General features: G+C 37.3%; 1 long non-coding RNA gene across 1 annotated transcript in view; it reads right to left on the reverse strand.

Annotated features, from left to right (window-relative positions):
* LOC122434123 overlaps nt 1–24,235 on the reverse strand; it is a 154,537-nt gene that overhangs the window by 103,563 nt on the left and 26,739 nt on the right. The gene's annotated exons all lie outside the window — the stretch shown is intronic.

The following is a 24,235-nucleotide window of genomic DNA, read 5'->3' on the forward strand; positions in this document are numbered from 1 at the left end:
TCAACTCTAACTTGACTAAAGTTTCAAATAGAAAATAAGTTCAGGAAGAAAAATGATCACTCAAAATGATATAAGCATTCATGGCCAGGTTTTGTTCAGCACCACTACCAACAACAAAAAAATGATATAAGCTATATTCTAAAGAAAACATCCATTGTTCATTCAAAGGTGGTGTGTACATAATATGCATCTTTAAAATCAAGTAGTCATTGTTCAAATTGTTGAGTTAGTTTTTAGCTTAGCTTTGCTATATTCACCGAAAAAAGAAATATGTTCTCCACTGTTAATTAAGTATGTCAGGGAACATCCTTTTCTGGGTTTATCCTTCCTTTAGAAAGCATGTAAGTAGGTTTTTTTAAAAAAATGGAAATGGGTACACAGCTTTTTTCACAGTTTCCTGTGGTGTCCATCTTCTTTCACAGCTTCCTGTGGTACTTGGTGATTCAGCACTTAAAAGACTTCAAGGGATCCTGCCCTCATCACTGTACCACGTTCCCTGCCTGGAGACACAACAGAATGGTCACCAACCACTGCAGAGGAGGTGAGCCCTGCCCAGAGCAGAGCACAGAAACACTTAGGATGACACAGAAGAGAAGCTGGAATTCAAAAAAGAGTGCTCTATTTCCCATTTTCCCCCCTCCTTTTCTGTTTCATTGACAAAACTAAAGAACACCAAAAAAAAAAAAAAGTGGAATATGATTTTCCCGTGTACCTGTCACCCAGCTACAAACCCTTCAACTCGGGATTCTGCTTCTTTCATCTATTCACCATCTGCTTCTTCCCTTCCTCACGACAATGGGAATCTTTCAAGGCAAATATTTGCTATGATGTTATTTCATCCATAAATATTTCAGTACACATCTCAAAGTGATAAGAACTCTTTTTAAAACATAATCAAAATGTCATTATTCTCTTGCCCCAGCCCCGCCAAAGAAAGGAATATTCTCTGATGTCATCACGTATCCAGACTGTTTGCATTTCTCTTACTCTGTGTTTATTTTTACCACTGAGTTGGTTTGGAAATGAATCCAAACAAGATGCACAGTTCTTATATTTGTTTGATAGGTTCTTTATCTCTTTTAATTGATGAGTCCCTCCTCCCTCAATTTTCTACTGGCAATTCATTAGCTAAAGAAACCAGGTAATTTATTCCTAAGATTTGCTGATTGCCTTTATATCACATCATTTGACATGTTCCTATAAATTGTAGGTAGATCTAGAAGCATGATTTAATTCAGTTTCAGATTTTGGGTAGAGTGTTTGTAGGGGTGCATAGTATGGAGATTCTTACTTGGAAAAGATTGGGGTGAATGGGAGGGCTGTTTCTAAACCCACTAGGGAAGTGATAGTGAAGAGTTACAGACAAAAAAGGCAAATGTAAAGAAAATATGGAACTTTAAAACAGCATTATGTGAAACCCTGGTGACCTGGCATTGCCATCAGTCTTCCAGTTTGAAAAAGAGTGTCTTTTTAGTGAGACCAATATGCTCTTGTTATATGTCAACTCTCTCTACAGCTATACTCACCTAATTTTCTAGTCAAGAAAATTATATTCCCTCTCTTAAATCCTTCCTCTTTCATTGCACCACAACTTCTCACTCACTGTCATTACACAAGAACAGTCCTGCTCCTCATTCATTATTCAGAACACCCTAAACAGCTAAACTTTAATGTTGAGTAAATCACTTTAATCAATGAATGATTTCGTTTACGAGTTCTAACAGGCAAATAAACCAAAATAACCTTTCCAAAAGTGCTATAAAATATAGGCAAAATGCCATTTAATCTAGAAACTTTTCATGACAACTATAAATTTTCACTGTGATTTTAAATTAATACCTCACTCAATAAATGCAAAATAGTGAATTATCTATATATACATACTTCTTTTTCCTAAAGAGTTTTCAGATTAAGGATTTTCTAAAGTGAATTGTCACCGAAGGTCCCACCGCTAGAATTCTCCCTACATGATATCATATTTGGCTGGACTGAGAGATCAGCTGCATTTTTTAGAAACCCTACTCAACTTGAAATCATAAGACCTAGATTTGAGCCCTGGCTCTGCTACTTCTAAGCTGTGCAAAATTGGACATGCCACTTAAACAGGATTAAATGAGAGAGGAAAGCTATGTAAGGGCAGTGCCTGGTATTCAGTTGGCACTTAACAGGAACAGACATGGCATATCATTAGATCTAAAGCATTTAACAATTAGGAGTGAAGTGTTGAGACATGAAAGAGAACCAGGCTCCAAATCTAATTCTGCCACTCACCAGCTTTGACTGAACCCATCCAGGGGACCCTCTCAGCCTCAGTTTCCTCCTCCTCTAAAGGAGAAACATCAGTTCCCACCCCACAAAGTGAAAGTGAAGTCGCTCAGTCGTGTCCGACTCTTTGCGACCCCATGGACTGTAGCCCCCCAGGCTCCTCCGTCCATGGGATTTTCCAGGCATGAACACTGGAGTGGGTTGCCATTTACTTCTCCAGGGGATCTTCCCGACCCAGGGATTGAACCCCGGTCTCCCACATTATAGGCAGACAGCTTTACCGTCTGAGCTACCAGGGAAGCCTATTCTTACAAACATTAAGAAATATAATCCAAAAAAAAAGAAATATAATCCATAAGCAGAACTTAACACATTGCAGTGCTAACACACTGTGTCTAGCCCATTGTAAGTACTCAATAAGAACTTTTGTTAATAACTAGTTAATGTTTCAGAGAGATGCCTTAGTGATTCTAAGTTTTTGTAGGTTTTAAATACTAGGATACTGAAGTAAAATATTTGAGCTACTTTGTTTTTAATTCAAATTAATTCTAAATTATCACAGGCTAAAATCTGAACTTTAAAAGGGGTATGATATTAGTAAAAATAAAACATAACCAAAAAAGAACATCAAAATATTTTACTACCAGAATGCAATACGTAGAGGATACATCCAACTCATATTTTCTTTCTCTAACAGTACTAGCAAGATGCGTTTTTACGGGAGGATTATAGGTAAAGGCACATTCTAATACATATTCATTTTACTATTTCTGTGTCACTGGGATACTATTTCCCAAACTGTCTCCTGTTTCTTGGTTTCGATATTCAGCCACAAGAGAGTTAGTCCTTTGACTGAAAAACATATTCCCTAGAAGGAAGACAATGTGCTATCAGAATGAACATCTAAGTGTAAATGAGGTTATCAGAGGCATTCCAAAAAAAAGCATGGATTCATAAATATTAAAAACCATAAAGAGTAACAATCCAAAGGGAAAACAAAGGTAAACAGATGCTATAAAGACAAAGTTCACTTTCTTCCCAGCTAACACTGTCTCCAGCACTGGCAATCCTGGTGGCTCAGCTGGTAAAGAATCCTCCTGCAGTCCAGGAGACCTGGATTCCATCCCAGGGTTGGGAAGATCCCCTGGAGGAGGGCATGGCAACCCACTCCAATGCTCTTGCCTGGAGAATCCCCACGGACAGAGGCGCCTGGAGGGCTGCAGTCCATGGGGCTGCAAAGAATTGGACACGACTGAGCGACTAAGCACGGGACTGGAAGGGGGGAAACTAGGAACTTTTTCTAGATTAAAAAACTGCTTTTATTTAAAAACAAAATCATATATGTCCTTACATCTGGGTAATTGTGAAAAAAAAATCTGATTAAAAAATTCCAAAGGATTTAGGCTCCTTTTTCTCTTTTACATTCTGTCAATGATCCAGATCCTTGTGATAATTTGCATAAAAGAACATGCTACTTTGACAGAAAACTGTCTTATCAAAGATGCTTTTATAATATCCATTGTGGAGTTATAATTTTACTAAGGATGACCCAATGAAATGGAAAGCTTTTAAAAAGAAATCACCTATTTTTAGTTCTTGCTTACACATAAAATAATGTAAAAATGTGCATGAGACTGGCAGGTCTGTCTTTTGGCAGCCAAAGACACAGTACCAAAAAAGTATAATTATAAAATCACTCAAAAACTATTTTGTCATGTAGTAAGGCAGGTAAATAATGGTTGTTTTAATGTGAGAATTATTTTAGTACCCCATTATGCAAATGTAGGCATTTGTTCAAGAGAAGGTTAAGCCTCTGAGAGGTAATGGCTAATATCCCTTGCGAATATTCTTTATTCTCAATAAAGGAAGTGTAAGTTCTTTATCTTGAGTACTCTAGAACTATGTACTTCTTTATTGCAAAAGTATTGATAAAATTCAAAAAGAAATATGTATTTATTTTTTAATTTCAATATACAAAAGTATAATTAAAATATGAATATATCACATTATCTACTCTCTTTTAATTCTGTCCTTCATATATTCTTTACATCCGTATCTATTTGTGTACATGTTTATGTACAGAGAAACGACACAGAGAGGGAAAAAAAACATTCTTCATACTTTATTGCCCATGTTATCAAATTCTAAGATGGAAATTTTATGACAGCTAAAGATGGATCTTTACAGATGTGGGAGCCTTCTGAACTAGGATATTTTTCACCCTCATCTCACATAGGCTCTAACTGAACCAACTGTCTTATGAAATCTTGAAACTGTTCAAATTGGAATCATGGATATTCATAGCCCTGTGCTGTTCCATTCAACATCTCACAGTTCTAGCTGCTAGAACCAGAAGGGGCAACAATAGGCAAACTTTTAAAGCTTTTGGGGGTTCAGTTTCAATATTTAATTCCTATTTTAGATAAGCTTCCAAAGGTTGCTCACTTTTTAAGAGTCTTCCCACCTAACAAATGGCAGCCCACTCCAGTGTTCTTGCCTGGAGAATCCTATGGACAGAGGAGCCTGGAGGCTACAGTCTATAGGGTCGCAAAGAGTCAGACGACTGAGCAAGTAACACCACATCTAACAAATGGCAATAATCCTGATTTGTATCTCTGTGCGCTAGACTGTAAACTCCTTGAGGAATCTTTCTCTCTCTGGTCTCAATGACTAACGCAGTGCAAAACATATAATATGACCTCAATAATGTTGCCATATAGGGGGTAGTGGTTAACAACACAAACTCTGGAACCAGTCTGTTAGGGTAAGTATTCTGGTTCTCCCACTTATTAGCTGTGTCACATTGAGCAAATTACTCAAACTTTCTGTGCTTCCTAGGTTTACCATGAGGATTTTAAATAAATTATAGGTACATTTCTCAGAATAGTGCCTAACACCTCAGGATGCTCTATGTTTGCTGTTACTATAGTTATGATGATTTTGATAATTATGCTGCCCCCCGCCCCCACACTAACTTTAGAAATACCTCATAGCATCAGAACACGTTCTCTGCCACATCTGGTGTCTACTGATCCTCTAAGAAACTAAGATGGTTGCCCTTTTAAAGTCCTAATAGATTGTGAGGACTAAGCTACCAAGTAGAATACCTTACCTCACTGCAGTTTCTGCCCCACAGAAAAAGAAACTGCCAAATGCCTCTGCTATGGTTTCAATGGGCAAAATCAAGTCTTTTCTTGCTGTTTTGTGAGCAACATCCAAACATGATCAAAACTGTGGCATGTGTGCTTTATTTAAGAAAATAACAACGTTTTCTAAATTACTGGGTAAATTATATTTACTAGTGGCACTAATGGGGTTTTGGTATCAAATTAGAGTATTCAGAAGTAAAGAAGGCACAATAAACCTATTCTCTCTAAAAATCAATAAATAATGCTTTTAATTCGCTTGATGACTGGTTTTGGCAGGAGAATAATTGTGTCATGAAACTGACACTCAAAAAAAAAAAAAAATCATTATGCCAATAAAAGCAAGTAAGAAGAAGCCAACAACTGAGCTGCAGAAAGAAAAAATATGCCAGGAAGTAGTTTCCGCCACAAGATGAGAAGCGCAGCTTCTGCCAATGGCCTCGGCGTGAGCAGGAGCAGTTGTCTTTTGCAAATTGCCCTCATTGCAGCCGAATGATATTATCTCCACCTGTGCAGCAATTCTTTCCGCCAACGGTTTCCAGAAGCAATGTGAAAACTGCATCCACCATCTCCTTAGTAAACAGCGGGAGTGGACGAGGTCACATTTGCATCAAACGGAGTCGGCGCTAGATGCCTTTATCGTGCGGACCGGACCAATGACTCACGTTTGGGTTCTATCTGGCCTCATAGTCATTCTAAAATGCTGAAGGAACAGCAGCTCTCTCCTCTGAAAGGTGTTAATTGTTGCTAATTTCAGTTAACACATTTCAGATAAAGCATCCTTTCCCCCCACCCCCCTTTTTGTTTCCGGGAATCTATAATAAGAGCATCCCAGGTCAGGGGAAGAGTCCCAAGAGGCCCCTGCCAGGGAAGAAAGGAAGGAGGCTGCGCGATCTAGCCAGGGAGCCCTATTCAGACGGCGGGCTTTGATTTCCACACATTTGAGTTATAGGAGAAAATTCACTGCCCCTCCGGGGCCTCAATTTCCTCAGCAAAAGTACAATCTGTCTGGGGGGGGTTATCACAATTTAACAAAATATGTAAGCACTTGTGCTTAGGTGCTCAGTCATGTCCAACTCTTCGTGATCCCATGGATTGTAGCCCACCAGGCTCCTCTGTCTGTGGAATTCTCCAGGCAAGAATACTGGAGTGGGTTGCCATGCCCTCCTCCAGGGGATGTTCCCAACCCAGGAATGGAACCTGGGTCTCCTGGATTGCAAGCAGATGCTTAACCGTCTGAGCCACCAGGGAAGCCCATGAATACTGGAATGGGTAGCCTATCCCTTCTCCAGGAGATCTTTTCAACCCAGGAATCCAACCGGGGTCTCCTGCATTGTAGGCGGATTTTTCACCAGTTGAGCTACCAGGGAAACCCTGGTAAGCACTTGGCACACAGTATAAACACAATGAATAATAGATACTATTATCAAAATTATCTGGCAAAATGACTCTTTTTTCCTTGGCCTTCCACATGTAGCAGAGACCTCAGGGCTCCTTTGTGTAAAAGGATTGACGTCAAACTGGAGTAGCCCTTGGAAGATGAAATGAAATCATCTGGAGTCTGGAGATGACCCGGACACCGTGACCCTTACGGGAGGTTTGAGACCTGGACAACAGCCGCTTGAATGGGAATGAGATTGTCACATGTGAGGCAGTCACAAGGGCCCAGAAGTCCCTTCTTAGGCTCTCCTGTCTTTATTTTTATTTTTTAAATTTGTACTCTCCTCTCTTCATTACAATATGCTCTCACTTGTATAAACATTGCAAAAGGAAATGATTGCACCAATGCTATGGCTGTGGAGGCTTCCGGAGAGGCTTACAAATAGGCTCTTCTTACTGCAAGCTTCCTGACAGCTCTCTAGCAATCACCATTCTGCTTGCAGTCCTTTTGATGATTCCTTTAAACATACAGAAACTTACAAGCCTGGAGCAAGCATGTGCCTCCAGCATGCGCACCTAAGGCTTATTCACAAACTTGGATGGAAAGAGAAGGACTTGTTCTCATTTCCTTTCCAGATTGTTATTACAGTAGCTGTGCCCACCCTCTGAGACTGAAGCATCACATTCATCATTCACAAACAGAGAGACAAAGAACTGTTTCACATGCCTCTCAAGTTCAAGAGCTAAAAGAGAAACGAAGGGTATGCAGTTAGAAGCAAAGAACTCTCACTGAAACATGAGTCACTCACAACACACTCTTCCACGAAGAAGCACAACACGGCTCAGTTCTCTGCTCATCCCTTTGCCCCAGGAATACCCAGGAGGACAGAGTTTAGCAGGCCTTGGGCAGAGAAGAAAAGCCAAGAGAGAGGATTGTTTTTCTCTTTTACTTTCTCTCTTGGTTAATCTCCAAGGCAAAGTGAGCTCCCAGTGGCTGACAATGAATAAGGCTGCAGACAGGTTTTATTTCACCTCTTTAAACTAGGTTGAATAAAACTCCTCCCAGAAAACCTCCTCACAATGTATCTACAGCTAAGAGATTGGAAGATCTATCTACATTCACAGTCAAGCAGCTACAAGCCTTTCCCATCCCTCCCCTCTCCTGTTGAATGCCCAGAATATGTGGGAAAGAACAGAGAGATGCCACCATGTTGACTCAAAATTATTTTTTTTTCAATCAACTGGCTGTAAAAACAATCTCATCAAGAAATATGCACTATATATGTCAATCCCATTCCCCCTTTTCCCCTTGGTGTCCACACATTTGTTCTCTAGGTCTGTGTCTCTATTTCTGCTTTGCAAATAGGTTTATCTGTACTGTTTTTCTAGATTCCATATATATGCATTAATACACAATATTTGTTTTCCTCTTTCTAACTTACTTCACTCGGTTTGACAGTCAGGGAGTTGGTGTTTAATAGGAACAGGGTTTCAATTTAGGAAGGTGAAAAATCCAGGAGCTGGATAATGGTGAGAGTTGTACAACAATGTGAGTGTATTTAGTGCCATTGAACTGTACAGTTAAATATGGTTAAAACAGTATGTCTTATGTGACTTTTACCACAATAAAAAAACCATTTAAAAAAAGAGGACTATGCACTAAACACATCTATAATGAGCTACATCTCACCGCTTCATTCATGCATTCCCTGACAACACAGATTCTCATCACCAGGAGACACGGTTAGTACCAAACAGTTTAGCACATTGCAGTCTTGGCTCTGTGCTTCAGGGGAGTTGTTGAGAGAATGGGTCTGAGCACATGCAACAAAATGAAAAAGAGGTGAATTGGACTTCACTAAAATTAAAAACATTTGTGCACCAAAGGACATATTCAACACAGTGAAAGGCACCCCTCAGGATGACAGAAAATATTTGCAAACTATATATCTGATAAAGGATTAACATCCAGGATCTATAAAGAATTCCTGCAACTTCATAACAACAAAACAACCTTCTTTAAAAATGGGCAAAAGACTTGAATAGAAATTTCTCCAAAGATTTATGAATGGCCAATAAGCCCATGAAATATCCTCAACGTTACTAATCAGTGAAAGTGAAAGTCACTCAGTCCTGTCCGACTCTTTGCAACCCCATGTACTATATAGTCCATGGAATTCTCCAGGCCAGAATACTGGAGTGGGTAGTCTTTTCCTTTTCCAGGGGATCTTCCCAACCCAGGGATAGAACCCAGGTCTCCCACATTGCAGGCAGATTCTTTACCAGCTGAGCCATTAGAGAATTGCAAATCAAAACCATAATAAGATGCCATAGGATGGCTGTTAGGAAAAAATATTGACAAAAACTTGAATAACCTGGAACCCTGGTGCATTGCTGTCGAAACGTAAAATAGCGTATCCACTATGGAAAATAATATGGAAATTTTAAAAATTAAATATAGAATTACAATTCCACTGATATATACCCCCAAAAAATGAAAGCAGTAACTCAAACATATATTTGAACCCTTATGTTCACAGCACCATTACTCACATTAGCCAAGGATCCACCAATGGTTGAATGGATAAGCAAAATGTACTATAAACAATGGGATATTATTCAACCTTAAAAAGGAAGAACGTTGAGACACGTGCTACCACATGAATGAAACCTGAAGATCTTTTGCTAAGTGAAATAATCCAGACACAGAAACGTGTTTATGATTTCACTTACATGAGGTGCCTAGAGTGGCCAAACTCAGACAGGAAAAAAGAATAGCGATTATCAGAGTCTGGGAGGAGGGAGGAATGGAGAGCTATGACTTAATGGGTGTGGAGTTTCAGTTTAGAAACATGAAAATGTTTTGTAGACAAATGTTGGTGATGGTTGCATAACAATGTGGACACAATGACATTGAACTGTACATTTTTAAATGGCTAAAATGTGAATTTTGTAAGATGTACATTTTCCAATAAAAATATAAAAATTAAGAAAAGAAAGGGCATAAAGACTGGAATCAAAGTGCCATGACTGATACCCTAGTTACCCTCACACTAGCTGTGGGGCAAACAATTTAGCCTTTCTGTGACTCCCATTTTTCTCATTTGCCAAATGGGATAATCAGAGTGCCTAAGTCATTATGAAGTATCTAAGAGATGATAAAAAAGAAAATTCTGACACATATTGAGTGCATAAAACATGTTAGCTGTTGTAATTATTTCTTTGATATATATGATAAAAACTCTTTGATGCCACGGACAAATATTTCTTCCTTTTCTGCATCCCCCATAGAGCATAGTGTATATACTTCTAAATACTTATTGACTGATGTATACATTTATACACAAAGATGAACCTATTGACTATCAGTGGTTGTTTCTCCAACAGAGAATATAAATTAATATTGATCCATTCAAATTCTTGAATAAGCCTCTTTGAACCAAAGATATTCATTTAGACAGCTGGCTTAAGTGGAGGTATTATCTTGAAAAGGACATAATTCACACAGCTATGTTGCAAGGCCAGGGGAAACATGAGGTCTTCCCCTTGCTGCTATGTTATTCTGAACAACCTATAGAACTAGCCACAGAATACAAAACCACATAATTGGTTGGGACACCATCACTTAAAGAGTCAAAGTAAGTTAAATAGATGGTAACATCCCTGAGCCCCAGAAGCTGATATCTTAAATCTTTCCACATCACTGACAGTGATTTGAGGTATGAAGGACATTCAGACCACTGTTAGTAAACTCTGGCCCAGCTGAGGTTAAAGACCTCTATTACATTTAAAGGCAAGTGTATCTGAGGATAGTATTGGTTTCAAGTTGATAGCAGGTGATAAAGGCATGCATACTAAGTCTCTTCAGTCATGTCCAGCTCTTTGTGACCCTATGGCCTGCAGCCCACCAGGCTCCTCTGTCCATGGGATTTTCCAAGGAAGACACCGGAGTGGCAAGAATACATGCCCTCCTTTAGAGGATTTCCCGACCCAGGGATCAAACCTGCGTCTCCTATCTTCTGCATTGGCAGGTGGGTTTTTTACCACTAGTGCCACCTGGGAAACCCAGGAGATACAGGGCATTTGCTAATTCTATCTATTTCAAACAAAACTATTTTAAAATAAAATTCTTTCCCTCCTAAAAATGCTATAATAAAATATTAACATCCATTCTCAGAAATAACAGGTGGTTTCTGAAAAGTACAGCATTTTCACAAGCTCTCCCTATGATGGATTTTTCAAAACCTTGGCTGATGCTTGTTTCTAAAGTGATCTTCTATCAGACTGAGAACAAATTCATTTAACAGTTTATTTCTCCAACAGTTTGAGTGACTATTTCCCCTAGATATCTTTTTCAGAGCCCACACCCTAAAGCTTCATAATTCCATTAAATCAGTGCACAGCTGGGCAATTCTTTCCTTGCTCACATTATAGTGATCCCTGGGGAATTTATGTAAATCTATGGAAATTCATTTTCAAGTCTGTACTCTGTAAAGGAGGATGCATCCTCATTAAGTAAACGATTATATCTACAAACAAGCTAAAAGCAACATGCTGGAGAGCTAAATTAAACTTTCCATCAGGAAAACAAAACCACTCTCTTTCACATATAGTCTTTACCTAAATGCCACCAAAATTATATGACGAGACTTTTATGAAGTCCAAATAGATACCAGTGAAAGTGTGGCTCAGCCACTACTGCAGCGCATAGCCTCTTTTCTCATACAACCACTTCATTTCATGCTGTGAGGATGAGTTCAGCCTTAGAATTCATGGGCTCTCAGGAAAGACTTCTCATATAAAAGTAGAAAGAAATGACCTCCCTTAGTCCTTCAAAGGACACCTAAGTCAACTTCAAGAAACACTGATAAAACCAGGTCATCTGAAAATTAAAGGACAGATATTGTAGGCTGGGTTGAGGGCAGGAGAAGGGGACGACAGAGGATGAGATGGTTGGATAGCATCACTAACTTAATGGACACGAGTTTGAGCAAACTCCGGGAGTTAGTGAAGGACAGAGAAGCCTGGTGTTCTGGAGTCCATGGGGTCGCAAACAGTCAGGCACGACCTAGTGACTGAACAACGATTACAGGCTGGAAAGAGGAAAAGTTTTGTTTATAGTTAGACTTCTCAATCCAATCTTTGCTCCTTCATTTATTAGCTGAGTAAATCACCTAGATGCCAGGGTCTCAGTTTCCTCATCTGTACGTTAGGGATAATAATTCTTTACAATGTTATACATTTTTAATGAGGTAATCTATGTAAAGCCCTTCACCCAATACCTAGAACATGACTGGTGCCAAATGCTCTCACCTGGACCAAAAGATGAGATCTGAAAAGATCTAGGCTACAGAAATGAGGAATTCCTCCACTTAAATGTTTTGGGTCCTCAAACATCTATGGTGCCTTCCCATATTAGTAGATCTGCCCACCTCTCCTACTGCTGGGAAAGTAAGGCTGAGGGATCCCTGGGAACATTGACTCAATATGACACATCCCTTTCTTCTTAAGCCATTCCAACATTTACTCCTTTGAGTGTAAACCTTCTCATGTCTCAAAACTCCAGACTCTGCTGTCTCCATCATTGGCTAATTCCTCATGTCCTTAACTAACCATATTCCTCATTGCTTTCTTATAGACCAGCCATCATCTCTTGGCCTCACATGTCTTTGTCTCACCTACTGCTGCAGCAACCAATTCTGCATGAGTGTGGAATGATTTGATCCAGGTAAGACTTGGCAGAACTTATTTTAAGGCCATGTCCTTATGCCTCTCATCAACCCCAGGCTTTCTTGTTGACACTGATGTGTGGATGGTCTTACTTAGTACCCACAAATACAGTCTGGAATTTCAGGGATGTCCCATCCCAGTAGAGCAAAGCTTAAACCAATGGCTGATAAGAAAAATAGATAAATATATCCCCTTTCTCAACTATATGTGGTCCTGAGACATCCTTTCATAGGACAGTCCAACAGCATGAAGCAGTCTACATTAGTGCTACTAGTTCAGCAACACACCTTCCGATCAGCTTTTCCTCCTTCCCTATGTTGATTCCTTTTCACTCACTCTGGTCTCCCTTCAGAAAAACAGTAGCCTAAATTCTTATATCAGACTCTGCTTTCTGGGGTACTCAAGCTAAACCACTTGCCTGCATCATGGGCCCTTATTAAGGGGACACAACCATGCCTGAACCATGTAACGCTCCCACTTTTCAGGAGAAGACTGAACAGGGGTAAACATCTAACACAAAGGCTGTCAATCCACGCCCTAAGCTAATAAGCAAGGCTCTAGACGTCATATGAAAAGATGAAGTAAACAAATTGAATTCTTCTCTAGGGAAGCTGGTGGCTCAGATGGTAAGGCGTCTGCCTGCAATGCAGGAGACCCGGGTCCGATCCCTGGGTTGGGAAGATCTCCTGGAGAAGGAAATGGCAACCCCCTCCAGTATTCTTGCCTGGAAAATCCCATGGATGGAGGAACCTGATAGGCTACAGTCCATGGGGTCACAAAGAGTCGGACACAACTGAGTGACTTCACTTTCACTTTCACTAGGGAACTGGGAGATACAAAATGATAGGTGAAGCTAGTTAGCAGATTGTAAAGAGAGAAGGTACAGAGCAGCCACGAGGGTCTAAGGGCTCCATTTCAGTGGGGAAAGAGGAGGAACTGTATTCATTCATCATTGTAAGCCAGTACCTGGCATAGGGCCTTCCATACATAGGAGTTGAATATATTTTTTTTTGGTAAATGAAAAATGACATTTTTCTCCCACTTTTCTCCTTGAGTTTAACACTCTGCACCCAGTCCTTCCCTGAAGAGACAAGAATCGCCTAGCATTTCCTCAATCCCATCAACACTCCACTACTTTACTTCCATTCCACATAGCAAACAGTAAACCACACCTTAAACCTCACCAGGTCTCTTAACTGCATCCCCTTCAGAAGCCTCCTGAAATGCCTCTCCCTGATTATCACATGTTGTAGTCTCTGTCATCTCACCGGTCCCCTCACTTCTGGGCATGATGAGGAAAACCTCATCAATCCTCCTTCATCACAGTCCTTCTTTGCTTTCCTGGCCTTCCTTACTTCATGCCTCTCCATCCAGTCAGTACCCCTGTGGTTAATTATTATAATAAATACTTCTATTTCTGTGTTTAACTAATCCTTTTATAATACACATACAGGCATAAAAATAACAGTTCCAACATTAACAGACTACACTGTCTGTTTTCCCCTGTTCCTGATATAATAAGCACAACTAGAAAACATCACAGGTAACTTCAGTTACACCTTCCACACAAATGAAATTACAAGTGTTTTCCCTTGTATCCCATGATCGTGTTCATACTACTTCAATAATTTCGCCTTCTGTAGTCCATACCTGGTAAACAACAAGACCTCAAGTCTTTTTCACGATTCTCTATGAGTTCATAAACAGAGAGCTTTTTCATGTTCTTTCCCAATGGACTCACGGATACCCTGAAAATCAGGGGATGTGGCTAGATGCTAGGCATCCATCTAACTCCATCCACTAGCATATCCAAGCCTCGGCTATGACCCAACCAAGACTCCTTGTCAAGTAAGTCAGTGACCTTCCCTACTCACTGTGTTACAAACTTTTCATATGTGTTTAACCTTAAAAATAACTCCATAAGGTTCTCATCACAGTTTCCATATGAGGAAACTAAGGTCCAAAGAAGGTTAAGTAAATTTCCGTAGGTCACACAGTTAATCAGTGGCGGAGTTACTATGAAACCCAAGCTTTCTTATCCCAAAGGATGTTCTTTCAGGACTACTATAATATAAAGATGCTTAGCATTTTTTTTTTTATTCTCAATGGTATCAAAATAATATTAAGCTTTCAGGATTACATCCTTGGATAACCCATAGTATTAGTATTAGTATTACTGGCATGTTGCTTCCTTCTCTCTCCAACTCCTTAAATGCTACCAACATTTATGAAGTCTCTCAGAGAATAGCTTTCCTTTCCAGCTCCTAGTCATTATTTTAATTCAGCCCTTTGCCATCATGTCTGATTAATTGAAAGAAAAGGGCTTCTAATCTGTATTCCCTGATCTCAGTATCTTCCTAACTCAATTCATATTATTCATAATTGCTATCCTTCTTGAACAGTTTCATCATATCATTTTCTCTTCTATGAGAAAAGTTAATAACTTTTCCTTTTTTGATAAATGTAACATTAAGTGACTCCCCTCCTCCATCAATCCATCAATATTAAACTCAGTTTCATCTTTTATGCTCTTTTCACTAGGATTTCACCCTCAAGCCTTATTCTTAAAACACAATTTATGGACTTCCAATTCAAAGAACACTAGTCTGTCTTATTCGTTCAACAACTCTATATTCCTAAAACTATTGAAATGACCCAAGAAAAAAGTTTTAAGGGTAAAATATGTATCTATGTTAGAAAATATGGAACATTTCCCTTAAAAGTAGAAAAATTTGACAGCTTTTATAAACCACGGTGCATGCCTGATCAGATAAAGGGAAGAAATGACTACAATTCAAATCAGCCAACAAAGGGACTGGAGAAAGTAGTATGTCAAGATAATCTGGTTGATAAGATACTAAAACTAAAATATATCTGGTTATTTGATAAACTACAGCCCCTTATCTGGAAAATATTCTTCTGGACCCACAAGAAAGTAAAGAAAAAACCTCAGGTTTACATTACCAGACAGAGAAAGCACACCATGAGTTGAAGCTGGAGAGGAGTAAGAAAAATTAAAATCTAGAGTTATTATAAAGGAAACCTGATACTGAGATACTAAGCCTGCCTCAGGATTGGGTGAACAGAATCTTAAACTCCAACATTAGAATGAGATCCCTGATGGTGAACAAGACGGACCTAGGTTAGTAGCAACCAGAGAATCCAGGTGTACTAAACTCAGTCTTCTTTTGTGTACGTGCTCAGTCATTAAGTCGTGTCCAACTCTTTGCAACCCTGTGAACTGTAGCTCACCAGGCTCCTCCATCCGTGGGATTTCCCAGGCAAGAATACTGAAGTGGGTTGCCACTTCCTCCTCCACAGAATCTTCCTGACCCAGGGATCAAACCCACGTCTCCTCTGTCTTCTGCATTGGCAGGCGGATTCTTTACCACTGAGCCACTTGGGAAGCCAGTCTTGTCTAGAGGAAAGCATTTCAATTATAACCCCAAGAATTTCCATAGATCATGAAATCATAAGAAAGGAGATAGCCTGCCTCAGGAATGAATCAGCAGAAAAAGAAAAACAACATATTTAATCCCTCATAACTTCAAATTGTAGAATTATCAACTATAAAATATGAAATAATTTCAAAAAAAATATTAAAAGAAAGAGAGAATTGAAAAAAAAAGGAAGCAGCAAAGATGGGATTATTTTCAAAAGATCAAGTAACTTTCAAAAATACAGTTTTTAGAATAAAAACATAATCATTGACATCATAAAGTTCCTCAGTCAGTAAATCAACAGCTTAGATAAAGCTGAAGATAGAATTAGGTAATTAAAAGATTACCCTAAAGGAATTACAAGGAATGAAGCAGACAGAGAAAAGACAATGCAATATATCGGAGGTGGGGGTGGGGGGGGGAGGGAGGTAGATAATCAGACTTAAAGAAATGAATGAAAATGTCTCATAAAGTAATAATAGAAAGATTGTAGGAGAGGAAATAGTCAAAGAAATAATGTTTGAGAATTTCCCAGAACTGATAAAAGATTCTGGAGATATATGTGAAAGATATCCATTCCTACACATATTATAGTAAAAGTTCAGAACATCACAGCTTAAGAGATCTAAAAAATTGTAATTTCTTCTGCAAAGAAATGATAATTAGTCTAGAAGCAGACTTTGAATAGCCACAGTGAAAGCCAGTAGCAATAGAATTATTTTCAAGAAGTTATTTCAAGAAAATAACTGTCAACCTATTTTGATTCCATCAAAATTTCTTCAAGATTGAGTGAATTAAATAGTTGATTAAATATATTTCAAGCAGTTTATATGAGCAAAATCTGAGAGGAAAAACAGTGCACTTTCATAAGAAATTTTTAGAAGATATACTGCTGGAAAAAAAAAAAAATGATCCCAGAAGGAAGACCTAAGAGAGTGAGAAGAAATTGGTAAACATATAGATAACTCTATATAAACTTTGTCTTACAAAATGATAAATAAAATGTCTAAGGAAATTAAATGATAGAACTTAAAGAGTAATAGCAGCGATGTCAGAATAGATGATTAGAAAAATTGGTTCAAAACCCTGGTATTGTTCCGAAAGGGGAGAGTATAAATGGTTAATTAAACTTAGTTATTGTTAAGTTAGTGGACACCCCTTAAAATGTCAAAATTTTAAAATAAGTTCGAATATATCATTTCTAGTCAGTAAAGTGAGAAAATCGAATAATAAAACAAGCAAATTTGAAAGAAAAAGAAAAAAATAGAGGAAGAAAAAGAAATATAGTAGAAATTATGATTATAGAAATATGTAAATATATGACTAATCACAATATTTATATTATACTCCAAACCTGCCACTTAAAAACAGAATTTTAAGGCCAGATAAACATAATTCTATATCAGACACACCTAAAAATATAAAGAGGAAAGGGTTGAAAGATATGTCCAACAAATAGCTCAAAGAAAGCTGGGAAGAATTATATTAATATAATAATAATAGTCTTTAAGATAAAAAACATAAATTAGGAAGAAAAGTGATACTATCTGGTTTCAAATTATCAGTAAGATTGAGCAACTAGATATGGGGTAATGGCCCTATCTCAAATTACACAAAGCAAAACAGTCAAGAACTCCAGAAAAAAATGACAATCATCATAATAATATAAAAATGAAAATGAAACATATCTTTTTCAATTACTGATAGTTCAAGCAGAAAAAAAGTTTATAAAATATGAATATTTTGGACTACCAATCTTGATTTAATGTTGATAGGTGATAGATTTCTTAGCACACATGATACACTTTTCAAAATTGAATACATTAATCTATAAAGCAAAACTTATCTTACATACATAATACATATCCTTGTGTGAACATACATATGCTTCACATTATACAGAGAGAATTTGGTCTATGTGGTGTATGTTTTTGTGTGCTTATATATGTGTTACAGTCTCTAGCCACAATGAAATTAAATCAGAAATCATATTTAAGGAGATGAGTTTCTAATATCATCTCATGAAAAATGAAATGAAAAATTTCCAACACACACAAGAGCAAATGAAATAACACAGAATGCTCATGTACCATGAATCAAGCTTCAGTGGTTATTCAACTCATAGTCAATCTTTTATCATCTATATATCCACTCCCATCTGAATTTTTCTAAAGCAAATTCATCCATAAATACTTGTAACTCTATAAAGGAAGGACTTTTTTCTTTAACATAACCATAATACAATTATATATTTTTTAAAATACATAAAATTCCTAAAATGTCCAGTGTTCATATTTCCTTATGTTACATTTTTTCTTAGTTTATTCAAATCAGGATCCAAATAAGGATCATACATTGCATTTTATATATATGTTAAGTCTCAAGTAGATACTTATTATTAAGAATCCATATGACTGAAATTCTAAAAACACACTTCCAAATAACTCATAGATCATAAAAGAAATAAAATTGGAACACTGAAAATACTTGTAACTGAACAAAGAGCAAAATGCTAGCATAGTTTTACTTTGATATGCAATGAAAGCAATCATTTGAGGAAAACTTTACACTTTAGTGCTTTTATTAGAAGAATAAATGGTGGAAATTAATTATTTAAATATCCAACTTAAGAATTTCGGTGCGAAGGCAGAATGACAGACTATAAGCAAAGAAAACAGAAAAGAATTTAAAGAAAGAATGGACACTGAAATAGGAAACTAAAATACAACACAAGATCAAGGTGATGGAATAAAGTGAAAGTGAAGTCGCTCAGTCGTGTCTGACTCTTTGCAACCCCATGGACTGTAGCCTACCAGCTCCTCCGTCCATGGAATTTTCCAGGCAAGAGTACTGGAGTGGATTGCCATTTCCTTCTCCAGGGGATCTTCCCAACCTTCCCAGAGATCCCTGCTGCATTGCAGGCAGACGCTTTACCATCTGAGCCACCAGGGAAGCCCTTGATGGAATAAAGATAGCCCCAGTTCTTTGACACTCATCCCATTGATAGGAGAGGTCTATTTCTCTTCCCCTTAAATCTTTGTTCTGCAACTGCTTTGACCAAGAGTAGGGTAGAAGTGATGCTTTGCCAGCTCTAGGTCTAGCCTTCAAGAGAATATGTAATTTCCACTTCCTATAGAACATTCTTAGTGTTCCAAGCTACAGTGTAAGGAGTGCAGATTGGAGAGGCCTTGTGGAGGAGTCCTGTGCTATGTAAATAGAGGGAGAAATCCAACTGAGTTCATCCCTCTAGTTTTCCTTGCCGAGGCATCAGGCATGTGAGTGAAGCTATCTTGGACTCTCCAGACCAGATGAAGAGCCAACTGAATACTACCAAGTAAACCCAGTCAGTACCACATGATGCAAGAGAATGAGCCAGGAAGACTCTTCCTGAATCCCTGACCCGCAATAAGTTTCGAAGGTTGTTATATAGCAAAAGACGATGAGAGTAATAAACAAAGTCATAAGTTGGTTCCTTGAAAAGACTAAAAAAATTTGTCTCTAATCTCTAATGATATTTGTCAAAGGGAAAAAAGAATAAAACATTTAAAAAAAAAACAAGATACAAAGGGCTTGGTTGCTAACTAGACATATCATGGGGTTCATTTTGCAACATATACAAATATCGAATCATCATGTTGTACACAAGAAACTAATATATCAATTATACCAATTGATAAAAAGACTATATATCAGATTATATTCCAAGGAGGTGACTCTGGATTAAAGCCTTGAGGCAGGATTAAGATAATGTGATATGGTAGAACAAATAGTTGTTTGAGGTTTGGATTCTTCCACTAAATAACTTTGGGAAAGTTATTTAAATCTATTAGACCTCAGTTTGGGCTTCCCTAATAGCTCAGTTGGTAAAGAATCCGCCTGCAGTGCAGGAGACCTGGGTTTGATCTCTGGATTGGGAAGATCCCCTGGAGAAGGGAAAGGCTACCCACTCTAGTATTCTGGCCTGGAGAATTCCATGGACTGTATAGTCCATGGGGTCACAAAGAGTGGGACATGACTAAGTGACTTTCACTTTCACTTTCAGACCTCAGTTTGGTAAAAACAGACTAAAAAGTTCTTTCCATAATTTTAATTCTTTGACATTGTGATTTTTTCCTAATAAATTTATTCTCTGCTCTTTATAGGGGCTGTACTTAAGAAATGATGAATTTAGAGTAAGGAGTAAGTAAGTTCAGTTCTGGAGGTAACCAATACTACTTGTCCTCTTTGCTTAAACAGGGGAAAAATTTTGGAGACTAACCTGCCTTTTCTTTTTTTTTCTTTTTACAGAATTTCACTATGTCTATGCAAGTTCTTTTTGTGTTAATAAGTCAATAAACATGTTATATTAAATTCACATGAACACACAGAAGTTTATTCCCTAAAATAAAAGAAGTATCACGTTAGCTAGTTTGATAGGCATAGCTTATGAAGAAAGAACTAGTTTTTATCCTTATATATTCTGTACAAACATTGTATACTAAATTCTGGCTTTTTTAAAGATTTTGCAAGACTTTGAGACTGCTACAAATGACTAATGCTACAATATGACATGGAACTCAGGTGCATTTAAGTGCTTAATGAAAATATGGCCACAACTTTTATTATACTTGGCACTTCATTTTCAACATTAACTTAAAAGTTGTGTAAAAAGTGAAGGAAAGTGAAGTTGCTCAGTCATGTCCAACTCTTTGCGACCCCATGAACTATAGCCTACTGGCTCCTCCGTCCATGGAATTTTCCAGGCAAGAGTACTGGAGTGGGTTGCCATTTCCTTCTCCAGGGGATCTTTCTGACCCAGGGATCGAACCCAGGTCTCCCGCATTGCAGGCAGAAGCTTTACCATCTGAGCCACAAGGGAAAATTATTGTTTTTTTTTAACGTGGTTTTTAACAACCAACATAGTTGGTTTTTAACATGGAATTTAGATGATGAAGTTTTATAGCAAGTTAAATTTCTCCTGATATTTTGGAATGATTTTGAAGCATATGGATAGAGGGGGTGGAAAGGGCCTTAGTTCTATCAAAATGTTCTAGCTCATCACCTTAGAGCAAATAAAAAGCTATACCATACTTTCAGCTTAGTTTCTGGCAACAAAGTTTATTAGTTTAAATGCCTTTTCAAATCCCCAACTATTTTTATCTCAATTCTGAAATATAGTGTACAAAAAGGAAAGTTAGACCAGTTGACATAATGAACAGGTTACAGGCTTCAATGAAAACATTAGGCCATTGTAAAAAAAGATATCATTAGGATTTTTTGAAATCTCATTTTAAATCAGCAAAACTATTTCACATATTCAGTAGTTTTCTAATGAGGATAAATATTTGCATGATAAAATTAAGAAACATCTATGATTTAATGTATACAATATAAACATGAGAAACATCATACTCACTAATAGATACAGATTCCTCTTACTCTGAATATAGACTATTTAAAACATCTTTAAATAGATAGCTAAATAATATGATATATTTATATAAGAGTTCTTTACATTCTTATTAAGATTAGGGCATCAATCTTGACCTTTATCCATTACTATTTCAAAAAAGTAAAAAAATCCTAGCTACATGCTTTTTTATTTCAAAGTGTCTTCTTTATCTTTGTGAGCTAGCTAGGTATCAACTACAAGGCATTAATAATTCCTTTCTTGCCAGGTTATTTTTAGACTGCTTTAGCTTTATTAAGATGTCTACCAAATGCTAAAACATTAAATAATGAGCTTTCTCTTCTATGCCTACTCCATATATAGGACATTTCTTGTTTCAAACCTCAGTGCACACATGTAAACACAATTACTCAAAACAAGGCAACAAGTGAGAAGCAGGATTAAAATAAGAACTCAGACATTCTAACTCACAATCCAGCATTCAACCCCCTAGAACTTGCTGTTTTCCTTTGTCCTCTTTGCTGTAAACCAAGATACTTGTTCTTTAGCAGGGTGTTTCTGCTGCAAATCCAGTTACTACTGCATTATGCAATGAAGTCAGAAGCCTGAGCTTGTGACATCAATGTAGGTTGCTATGGTAACTCTTTCCATAAGTATTACAGGTTCATTGTAGGCTCAAAAAAGAGGACTTCAGCAGAGTAGCAAAATAGCCAGTATTATTCAGCCTAAATTACAATAGTAATTGATGCAAAAAAAATGTCTTACACTAGCTATAGTAAATGCAGGTTTTTATACTTGTTTTATGTCATTATTGAAAGTCATTTTCTAATTTTTTTTAAAGCAATGAAAATTCTTCAAAAGAAATAACATTGCCACTGACCTTCTGATAGAAGAAATCCACATGATCCAGGCAGAAGAGAGTACTACAGGAACATGGCTAATTATTCCATGCATTGTGTCATTCCAGAAGTCAAGTAATGTTATACACTATCTGTTATGAATACACTCATAACTGCATGGTTCCAATCCAGTTTTCTCATTACAGACATTATAAGAAGGTCCCACAGAGCTGTTTGTATGAAAGCAATTTTAGATAAGTTTTCCCAATGAATGTGCCTATTTTTAACCAAACAATAGAAAAAAAATCACCTTTTTATTGCACATGTTCATCCTTATTTCCCCCAGAATATCTTTGCTAACGCCTCAGTTTTAATGGTTAAATCCATCTCCCTGTGTAGGAGACATTGGAAAATATTCTTTCTCCATTACATTCTTTTTACCTGAATTTGAAGCACATGGCTGATGGTTGCAAAGCCAGCACTCCTTTCTTCCATAGCTCCTTTTCTTGATCACCTATCATCATCAACATGAGGATTTTCCTTCAAGTCTGCAATTACGCTCAAGCACAGCAGAGGGGTTGCAACGTGTCAGGCATGAGGTATAAAAAGCATGAGACAGTTCCTTCCATGAAAAGTTCATACTTATAGTAACAGCAACAACTCTAATAATATTTACTGGGTACCTGCCATGTGCCAGACACCGTCCTAAGCACTTTATATCCATCTGCTCATTTAATCTTTACAACAATCAGGAAGAGGAGGAGTTACTACTATCCCCATTTTTACGCATTCGAGAATTGAAGCTCAGGGAAATAGTCCCCTGCCTGAAGTCACAGACATAGTCAGGGAACAACGCTGGCATTTGGACTTAGATCTGAGTCCAAGTGTTAACGATCTTTTGACAGAAATTAAGGAAATTTCTTGTTACTGTGGTAAAATTAAAAATTGCATCATAATCCTACTGAGAAAGAATTCCTACACATATACTTCACTGAAGAAGAAAGGCAATGATAGTCTTCAGATTGGCTTCATAAATACTTTTGATGACTGACTTTTCTGTTTTTGTAACACTCAGCAGTTCAGAAAGTGTTTGTCTGAAGACATTTTTATTCCCTTAGGTTATAAATGAAAATATCTCTCAAAAAGATTGGTCTATAAGTTTTCTTAGACAGCTGCATTGATATTCTCATATACTCCAAGCTACTGGACTTTTTTCAGCTCAGATAAATATATTAATAATGTGTAGAGTGTGAAGCTGTTTACAAATCATACTAAACATTCACCCATTCAGCACATATTCATTGAACCACTATTATGAGTCAGGCACTGTGCGAAATATTAGATATGAAACTACAACAGAAAAATGAAGTGGTCTGCAAATTAAAGAAGCACATGATATAAAATGAGAGAGTCATTGATCAAAGAACAACATAAGAAATGTAAAATAAGGATTGTGTCCAGACAGTAGAAAATAAGAAAGGCTGAAATAGATAATTTAAGCATTCAACCTTGAGTAGTGTAAAGAGAACAGAGGAAACACAAAGAAGAAGGAAGAAAACTATAAAAAGAAAAAGAGAACCTAGGGAAATGTAATGCAACATATGACAGGAACGTCAAACAGCCAACTTGGTTCTTTGAAAAGATAAATAAAATTGACAAACCTCTGGCAAGGTTGATCAAGAAAAGAGAGGCAAGGCAAAAGTAAACAACATTTGAAATGACAAAGGGAACACAATTAGAGATACAACAGAGATTAAGAAGGAAACAAGATACCATGAACCTTATGTCAATACATTTGCAAGCATAGATAAGGGGGACAAACAAAATGATCAAGAAGAAACTTTAATAGACTGAGAAACACCAAAGAAACTGAATTAGAAATATAAAGACTTTCCAGATCAAAAGCATGGATGGTGTTACAGGTAATGTTATCAAAATTTAAGAATAGATAATTCCAATCTTACAAAGTCTTCTAAATAATTTTTAAAAGAGGGAAGTATTCAAATGAATTATTTTATGAATTTAGTATTAATATAACTTGATTAA

The sequence above is a fragment of the Cervus canadensis genome, chromosome 33 (assembly GCF_019320065.1).
Source record: "Cervus canadensis isolate Bull #8, Minnesota chromosome 33, ASM1932006v1, whole genome shotgun sequence".
Taxonomy (NCBI): Eukaryota; Metazoa; Chordata; class Mammalia; order Artiodactyla; family Cervidae; genus Cervus; species Cervus canadensis.